Genomic DNA, 10,748 nt, shown 5'->3' on the forward strand with positions numbered 1-10,748 from the left:
AAGCGTTTGTTTATGGTAGTATAGCAGTTATAACCCGTATCTATAAGAGTATATATATATCTTTTATTTACTCGCGTTAATATTAGGGCTAAGTCGCCGCTAACTAGGTGTTTAAACGCCTTTTATTCCTGCCGTAGGGCGGCTATTAGCTTTAACGCCCGTTTTCGTGTTAGAGCTATTCTTTTCCTAACTCTTCGTTATCCGAACTATCCGAACTTATAGCGACGTTATTATCTTCGGCTTAGACCTTTGCTACGCGGGCGCCCTTAGTCTTTAAGCCCTTATTTCGGAACTTATAGTTTATACGGATATATCCCTTTTTCCTATAACCCTAGCACTCCCGGTTATTATAAGGTCGGTCTATAGTCGTGTTAGGCCGGACCTAATTAATCCCGCCTATTATAACGTCTTTATCGGCGTCGGTCTCTTAGTTCTAGGTTCGGTTCGGCATGTAAGTATTCTAGCTAGTTAGGCGTAAACCTTCTAGCTTCTAGGTAATACTCTAGACCTTAATAACCTAGCTTATATAGTCGTAGGGTAACTTCGCGGTAACTAAGGCGCTATATAGCTTCTGGCTTAGGGCTCCCTCTAAGAAGGTGATTTTCGCTAAGTCTGCCTACTCGCTACTACCTATTTAGGCGATCTGTTTTTTAAATTTTAGTAGGAACTATAAAAAGGTTTACTCCTCGCGTTATCTAAGGGAATATAGCGCGAGGGCCGCGCGAGGCTATTTATTCTAGTCCTTATATATACGGTCTAGGTAGGTAAGGAACGACTCTGGGTCGCGGGTACCTCCCGGCCCCCTAGCGGCGTAAAAGGCTAATACTATTTACTAGGCACTCTTTTTTAAGTATAAGTTAATATAGTACTATATTTTAGCTTAGTTATTAAATAAGTGCTTATATAATAGGAGCTTATCGCGTATCTACTACGACTAGGTAGCGTATTCTATTCGTCTTTTACTAAACTTCGCGAGGTATAATAGGGGTTTAGTACGTAGCGGGCGTGGTTTATTTAGTTCCTATAGGACTATAATCTAGGGGGGAGTAAAGGTCGCCGGGGTCGGAGGACCTATTACTAACTCGGTAAGCGTGTTTATAGGGGCTCCCTCTAAGGGGGGCGCGAGGTTAGGGGTAGGTTACTATAGGGCCTAGATATTCGCGAGGCTATTTACTAGTCGTTAGAGTAGCTCTTATTATTAAGCTATCTGTTCTTATAAGGGACCGAGTATCGTATTAATTACTTCGGTGATCCTTTTATCCGTCCACTTAGCCAGCTTAGCGGGGTTTATAGGACCACCGCCGCTTAACGGCGCGTTCGTATCTGGCTCTATACTAATATAGCGCGTGGGGTTCGCTGAATTCTAGCTATATAAGCGGCTAGTTATAGGTTAGTCGTACTAAGTAAGGCCGAATAATTATATTAGCTAGAATTAAGGAAAGGAAGGGAAAAAGGTTTATAAAGAGGCGCAGGATTTGCTAGGTTTATACGAATCCGCGGTAAGGGTAGCGCGAGGTCCGAGCGTCGGTTCTACGTGCTGGTTAGCGGTTCCGGCCTTATGCCGGAACTATACTTTTAAGGGGTTAACCCGTAATAGAAGATACCACTAAGAAGGACTTAAGGAATAAGCGTCCCCCTAGGGGGAGCTAGCGAAGCGGATACCGGGTAACTACCCGCTATACTAAAGTTAATAACGACGGTAGCCGAATAGGGACTATCGGATAAGAATAAGGAGTTAATAGATACGCCGGTTACGCTTAGCCCTAAGGATAGTGGTTTATAGGTCGATCAGCGATCCGTCGCCGGCCTCTTAACGTTAATATAAGAGGCGTTAATTATAATATTTTCGTAGTATCTTTAGTAATAGAGCGAGATTAATCGAGTAATTATAGAGAAGCTTGCTAAATAACCGGCGCCTCGGCGCGATTATAAAAAACCGCTAGTATATAATTATAAGCTAATTAAAGAGTTATCTATAGTTATAGAAATCGATGATTAGTTAGTAGCGATTAAGGCTAGGAACTAGTTTAGACCTAGTGCCCTAATACTATAGCAGATCGAATAGGCTTTAATAAAGCTCGAATATACCTTCTAGATATCCTAGAGGCACTATTCCCGGAAGATCACTAACCCGAATTAGAACGACTTTATAGCGTTTATTCGGCGAGAGTACCTATCCCGGGATATATAACGGTACTATTACTATAAGGAACTTCGTAAGCTACGAATAACCGGCGATATAATGCTAATAAAGGTATTTAAATAGTAGGATAACCTATATAGGCTATTAGGCTAGGAGATAAGCGGAAGCGAAGAGCGTGCCTACGACTATTTTAGTCGGTTACCCTTACGTATTAAGGATAAGATATAAGAGCGGAAAACCGAATTAGATAAGGCGGTGACGCTAGCTTAAGAGGCGCAGCTATTCCAGGATATAAGCCCTATTAAGAAAGCGAATAGTAAGCGATCGGATACCGGTCGTAAAAGGACCCTATCGAACTTCTAGTATTCGGACGGTCGCTTAAGTCGGGTAAGCACCCTAGCGACTAGTCGGTATACGCCCGCCGAGCCAGGTAAGACGGACTTAAAGGGGGCGCCCCCGATAGGTTAAAAGATATCGGGCTCGGGCCTAGAGCCTTTATAAGTATAGCCTAGCACGCGTGCCTTTACGGGTAAGTATTATAACTACGGTAAAAAGGGTTACCGTTCTAAGGATTGCTATAGTAATAAGGAACGGCGGATAACGGTTAACGACGGGGCGGCGAAGAGTCGCGCCCGCGTTAATAACATGCACGCTATATATAATAACCTTAATAACGATATTCGGGTTAGGGAACTTTATTTATCAGGAAACGAGTCGGCGTAAACGGGGAGGCTAAACCTATACCCGATAACCGGCCAGCGATTATAGTTAGCGAGGTAACGAGATCTATAGCGATAGTAATCCGTTACGGAAAGGAGATTAAGTTTAGTATAGATTTAGATACCTATATATAGGTAGATATTATTAGCCCGGCGTTAGTAGAACGCCTAGGGTTAAAACCGCTCTTAGAGGTTAAGACTCCGGAGATTAAAGGCTTTAATAGCAGCCTAGCAAGAGTTCGCGGAGCGTACGGCTTAGCTTTCTATCTACTAGATATAGAAGGGCGGCTACGCCTACTAAAAAGAGTCTTCCTATACACGGATCGACCTAAGGGTACCGGATAATTACTACTCTCGAATAATAGTATAGGTTAGGAAGGTATTATAATTAATATAGCTTACCGAATATTCGTTTATAGGCCGATCTTAATTATAGACCCCGAGCTATAGCCTTACGAGGTTATTAAAAAGCGCGCGAAGGCGTATATTATATATATCGCTACCGCTACTACTATTATACTAGGGACGCCGGATATAACTATTCCGTCTATAAATAACAATAAGGTGATATACGGACTAGTCGTCGAGCTACCGCCGGAAATCGCTAACTACTAGGACGTGTTTTCGGAGCAGGCCGCGAAGGAGCCGCCCTTACTAAAAGACGCCGAATACACCATCGACTTATAAGACAGGAAGGAACCGCTATTCGGGCCGTTATATCCCTTATCTTAAGCCTAGCTAGAGGAGCTAAAGAAGTATATCGCCGAAGGGATAGCGAGCGGTCGTATCTAATAGGTAATAAGCCTTATAGGCTTACTAATACTATTTATGCTTAAGAAGGACGGTAGCTTACGACTCTATATCGATTATCGAGGGTTAAACGCCGTAACGATTAAGAATAGGTACCCTCTGCCCCTAGTCGGCGAGCTATTAGATAGGCTTACCGGGGCAAAGTACTTTTCTAAGGTGGATATCTAAGATACCTATTATAGGATCCGGATTAAGAAAGAGGACCGCTAAAAGACGGCGTTTAGAACGCGATACGGCCACTATAAGTACACGGTTATACTATTCGGGCTAATAAATACTCCGGCTACCTTCTAGGCGTACGTTTACTAAGCGCTCGCCGGTTTACTAAATATATATTATATCGCTTACCTAGATAATATCCTTATATATTCTATATTAAGGGAATAGTATATAAAGGACCTAAAGAAGGTCTTAGATTGGCTTTATAGGGCCTAGCTATACGCGAAGCTATTAAAGTACGAATTCTATTATAACCGAGTAGACTTCTTAGGGTTTATAGTAACCCGCGAAGGTATCGCGATAAATCCGGAACGCGTGCGTGCGGTCACCGAGTAGCTAGTACCCCAGTTATTCCGAGATATCTAAGTTTTCCTCGGTTTTACTAATTTTTATAGGAGGTTTATTAAGGGATACTCTAAAGTCACTACGCCGTTAACTATACTATTAAAAGGCAGTTAGGCGGGTAAAAAGAAGGGACCTTTTAAGTTCCCGGATAACGCTAAGAAGGCGTTTAAGTTACTAAAAGTCGTTTTCGGGTTAGCGACTATTCTATGGTACTAGAACCTAATACTAGATATAAGGGTCGAGACGGACGCCTCGAATAAGGCTATCTCCGGGATCCTAAGTTAGAAGTACGAGGCTGGATAGCGACTAGTCGCCTACTTCTCGCGGAAGCTTTCCGAAACAGAGTAACGATAAGGTATAGGGCAGCAGGAGCTATTAGCTATAATAAAAAGCCTCGAGTATTAACGCTACTATCTCGAAGGCACGGGATAGGCATTCACGGTATTAACGGACTATTAGGCGCTTAAGGGCATACTAAATACGCCGGCGCGGGACCTTCACAAAAGGCTTATTAGATAGGTGTACCGATTATTATTATTCGACTTTAAGGTTTAATACTATCCGGGTAAGATAAACCTAATAAACGGCCTATTAAGATAGCCGGATTATATAGTGGATAAGACGCCGTATAATAATATACTTCCTACCCTATTATAAAGGTTACGACTAGTTAACGACCTCCTAATAAGCGTTCGCTAACGGATCGCGAGTATCCACCTTACCCTAATAAGTAACGCGGTAAAGATCGTATACGTTTAAGCCGCTCGGGTAACGCTACCCGAATATAGACCTAGTAAATATAAACGGGCATAGACTCTATAGGAGGGGGCCCTGCCTAGCTTAAGAGAATATAAGGATAGAAAAGGGCTATAACCCCTATATCCTATTAACGGTACCCGGCGTATTATTATCACTACTATTACCCACTCCTAAATATAAGACGTGGGATATAAGGCGACTACCTAGTAAAGGGTCGCCGATAAAATATTACCGACGCCTAAGGCTAATAAGGCTAGGGTTACTATAATACCGGATTAGTATATCCTATATTCTATAGCTAAAGAGCTAGCCAGGAATAAAACGGCAGGTTAGTATACTATTAACGAGGAACTAAAAGATTTAGTTAAAGGGCTATAGACTACTAACCCGGATTATATATCCTTAATTAAGAATATTTACTAAGGGACCGGAAAAAAAGCGGGGTACTCTCTCGGAGATAAAGATATACTATTATTTAAGGGACGGCTAATACTACCTATATAGGGCGCCCTAAGGGCGGAGGTCCTACGATAACACCACGATAACCCCCGAGCCGGGTATATAGGAGCGAATAAGATACTCGAGCTGATTTTAAGAAAGTTCTACTAGGTAGACTTAGCGGTGGATGTTTATAATTACGTCGCCGTATATTCGGCGTATTAAGGAGTATAAGTACTATAATATAAGCCGTATAGTTAGCTATAGACGCTACTATTACCCACGTATCCGTTCTAAGAGATTAGTATAGATTTTATTACGGGTCTACCGCCTATAAAAAGGGCTAATAGGTAAATATACGACGCTATCCTAATAATCGTTAACCGGTATACAAAGTACGCTCTATTTATTCCTACGCGGAAGGACCTAATAGCACCCTAGCTAGCGGCGCTACTATATAAGGAGATTAAGTGCCGATTCGGTAGCCCGGAGGGTATAGTAATAAACCGGGATAAGCTATTTACTAGTTAGTTTTAAATAGAGTTCTACCGCGAGCAGGTAAACCCTTAGCGACTATCTACCGTATACTACCTATAGACGGATAGTTAGACGGAATAAGCGTACTAGTTCCTAATTAAATACCTACGAATAATCGCCGGTAACGCGATAACGTAATAGCCTGTTTAGTTATTAAAAGCAGGGTTCGCCTGTAATAATAAAGAGCACTCCTCGCTTAGTATCTCGCCGTAAAAAGCGTTATACGGGTACTATCCACGTATAGTGTAATATATTCGACCCAGGGACGATACCCGGGTATAGGGCGTTTAAGAACGTATTAAGAAACTAGCGGAGGTTCGGCGGAAGGTCCGCGAATACTAGGCGCGTGCTATAGAGTATTAGGCTCGGTATTATAATAAGCGCTATTAACCGTAGCAGTATAAGGTAAGCGACGTTATCGGACTATCCATAAAGAACTTCCGATTCCGGTAAGGGTTAAAGCTAGCACCGCGATATATTCGGGTATAGGTGATTAAGAGGATCGGCGAGTAGGCGTATAGGGTTCGCTTTCCCGCGTAGTATATAAGGATACACGATATATTCCCGGTATCCTTATTAGAACCGTAAAGAGACCGAGTAGCCGTAGAGCCGTTAGCAAAAGATCTCCTGCTTTTAGAGGAGGAGTAAGATAAATAGGAGGTAGAAGATATCGTTAGTTATAAAAAAGAATAAGGGAAAACGTTTTATCTTATAAAATAGGCAGGCTGGCCGGTAGAGTATAGTACCTAGGAACTAGAGGACCACCTAGATAACGCTCTAGGGATCCGGAAGAGGTACTAGAAGTATAAAAAATATATATATAAAAAGTAGGACGATTACGAGCTGGTATAAGGCGCCGAAGGGTCGGATATAAAAAAAAAAAAATAGAACTTAATTACAGGTTATAATAACCTTTCTTTATAGTAACTAAATAAACGGCTCGAGCCCGACTAGTCCTAAAACTATTAGTATAAAGTTTAACGCTATTTTAGGCGATTATTACCGGCGATTACTTAGCGAATAAAATAAAACTAATTAATCACTAAAACTATAAAAGTCGGTCTTATTCTCGATATTAGCGGCGTTATCGTTATTAGCGGTAGCCGGCATAGCGGCGGGTGCACGATAACGGGGCGTATAAATTCGATAATAAGGAATATCTTCCTTATTAAAGGAGGTAAACGCGGGCGGCGTGTAGTCGGTATCGCTAGCGGGCGCGACACGGTTATTAGCTAATAAGGCGGCGAGGGCACGCCGAGTAGGATAACGGGGCGTAGGATAGACCGCGGGACGGGGCATAGGCGCGGCTTTATTATCCGTGTCGCCAGCGAAGGGATCGTTAATACCGTTAGCAGTATAACTATAACGAGTAGCCGCGGATTACCCGGCGTAACGGCGCGTAAGGACGGGGCGCCAAGGGTTATTAATAGCCGCTAGCAGGTTAGCTAGACTATTAAGAGAAGGAAAAGCCTTAAGACCTATAAGGCGGCTCTCCCTATCGAATAGTCGGCAACCGTTTATCGCCAGATCTTTAACGAATAAAATAAGCGACTTAACGTCGCGGAGATCCCCCTCGCGGGGGGGGCGAGTTTAATCTAATAATACCATAGCTTCGGCGTTATCGAGGCGGCCTAGACGATACATAAAATTAACCGTTATTATCGACTAGAGAGACGAAATCTCGTCCAGAATAAGCGTTTAAATCTACTAATTATTAGTATATAGCCGAAGGATCGGCGATAAAACGACTTATATTTTTAGGGGACAGTTTTTTCTCCCTATAATCCATAACCACATAAAACCATTTATAAGCCTTGGATATACGCTTATAAGCGCGACGCCGAGCCATTAGCGTCAGGTTATTATCTAACGTATAAATAAGCTTACTGCTGTTCTATAGTAGCTAAGTAGTACCTAATATAAACTCGGGAATCTAACTATTAATTAGTATAGGAAACGCTATAAGATCGGCGAATATACGGCGCTATATTATTAGTGACCGCGGTTATAAGCTATATAGCGGCTAGCTCCTACTCTATCAGCGGCCTTATTAAGGCATTTAATACCGATATACGAATCTAAGCGGGAAACGCAAAATAAATATAGAGCCTTATCCCGGATAACCGACTCCTAACCTTTATCGGTATCGTATTTAAGCTCCCGGAGAGCTATAATAACTTATAAATTAACCGATAATATAATAACAAGCGATCAGCGTTATTAATAATAATAACGATAATAATAGAGGATAAAATAGGTAGCGAATAATCAACGAAGGGTCGGCGATTATAATAATAGACTAAAGATAGTTATAGGAGGAGAATTAAGAGCTACGAAGAAAATCACGCGAGGAATTATATACTTATCGCCGAACGGTTACCTAAGGCTAGGCATAATACCCGCGAAAGGTTAGATAACTATAGGTAATAATAATAAGTATCGTGGAGTTTCTATAATAATATTCGGATAAATTATAAGGTATATAGTCGGCTATAAAACGCCGACGAATAGGTAAATAAGAGGAGCGGCCACTCTTTTTTCCTACGGGTTTTTAATAAGGGCTCGCGTAGAACCAGATAGAGATAATTAATCGCGATAAACGCGTAATTAAAGGCATCACGATAATATAAGTCTACGGGACCAGACTTATCAGGGGGGGGGGGCAGTGTAACGAGATAATCGCAGACCCATCGGCATATAGTCGGACCGATAGCCGCGTATTGACCACCGATCCGAACCTATCTCTATGCGTACGTTAAGGGATCAGTTTAATCCCTTAAGTTAAAGTCTTAGTTTAAAGTCAGCGCTTGGTTAACGAATATACTACGATTACTCTGCGATACTAAGCTATCAAGCCTTTTCTATGATATCTCTTCCTTAACTAAAGTCTACGGACTTTCCTTTCGTTATATAGTGCTAGCACTAGTCTTACGCTATACGGGCTTTAGCGCCGGTATAGTACTAGCACTAATCCAGCGCTATACGGGCTTTAGTGCCGGTATAGTGCTAGCACTAATCTAGCGCTATACGGGCTTTAGTACTGGTATAGTGCTGGTACTAATCCAGCGCTATACGGGCTTTAGTGCTAGTATAGTGCTAGCACTAATCTAGCGCTATACGGGCTTTAGTACTGGTATAGTGCTGCTACTAATCCAGCGCTATACGGGCTTTAGTGTCAGTATAGTATCGGATAGTGGTGTGTAGCAGAGCCCTGCTGCTTTATACGCTGTGAGCTAATCTTATTTTTCTATATAAACGATATCGTGATCGGCTGTAAGGAAGACTTTAAGGAAGAGATGGAATAGGCTGTCGTGAGCCTTTGAAAGCACTACGCCCTGTAGGGGGGGTAGTTATTATAGTGGTTCCTTAGGATTAAGGTTCTTCGGGACCGTCCCTCGAGGAGGATATAGCTGTTATAACGCGATTATATTGTGAAGGTAGGATATCTATTATTAACGGTATCTAACTATAAGCTTATAAGCTCTATAAAGCCGGCAGAGCTGCTACTGTACGCAGGGAAGTCTATTACCGTTAAAAACTATTAACGGAAGATAGAATCCGTTCTATACGCCGTAGTAATTACACGCCCCGATATCGCCTTTATAGTATCTTGATTCTATAGATTTAATTCAAACCCAAGCCGTTAGTATTATAAAGCAGCCGACTATTTAATCCGATATCTGCTGGCTATATAAACCTACGCCTTAGAACCAGGTGGAGGCGACTCTTTTAATAAATTAAGCTACGAGTAGTAGGCTGTACGGGGGGAAGAGAGGAAAATTAAGTAAATAGCTATTGAATTCGTAGATCCGTAGGATTACTGATTATTGCGCGAGAGTGTACAAAGAACTGACTTCTGGGATTTCTTCCTGGATCCGGGGCTAGCAAAAGGAGTACTAGTATCTATAAGCGGCCTGTCTACTATTTATAAGCGTCCTAAACCTAATTAGGAAGGTTATACAAGCCCGAGTAATAGTCTATATACACCACGATATTAGCTATAGATGTCTTGTACCGGTATATACTGTCTAACCCCTGTTTAATATAAGCGGCTGGTTATAGGTTAATCAGACGAAGGGAGGCCGAATAATTATATTAGCTAGAATTAAGGAAAGACAAGGAAAAAGGTTTATAGAGAAGTGCAGGATTTACTAGGTTTATACGAATCCGCGGTAAGGGCAGCGCGAGGTCTGAGTATCGGGTCTGCATGCTAATTAGCGGTTCCGGCCTTATACCGGAACTACACTTTCGAGGGGTTAACCCGTGATATTTAATTATATTAAGAGGTACTTACGTTACCTGCCTAAATAGGAAGCTTAAAGAATTTCTAGACACGTACCTATACTACTATATCCTCGCCTTATATAATACGTTAAAAATATAAGACGTAACTACCTATAACGCCCTCCCTACTAGCTGGGTAGCTATAAGTTTAAAGTATATAACGTACGCTGCGTGGGAGGCAGTTCCTATAGAGATATTAGCACTGCTGCTTTAACGACTTTAGCTTATTAAGGAGCTACAAGGTGGACTAACGGGATACCGAGTCACCCTGGTTTAGTATAGCTAAATCCCTGTATTCTATATAGAAAACCCCCTGCTCTTAATGTATCTACTTATATCCTACTCTGCTTATTGCCGTGATACTATTAGTGTCTTTAGGCTCCGTAAGTACCTCTTAACACAATTAAACAGGGCTTGGATGGTAGGTACATAGGTACATAGGTACATAATAGGCGTTTTGTATACGTAAGACAGCCGTTAATTAATATAACTTA

Source organism: Sodiomyces alcalophilus, assembly GCF_042370955.1.
Source record: "Sodiomyces alcalophilus JCM 7366 unplaced genomic scaffold ACRALscaffold_2, whole genome shotgun sequence".
NCBI lineage: Eukaryota > Fungi > Ascomycota > Sordariomycetes > Glomerellales > Plectosphaerellaceae > Sodiomyces > Sodiomyces alcalophilus.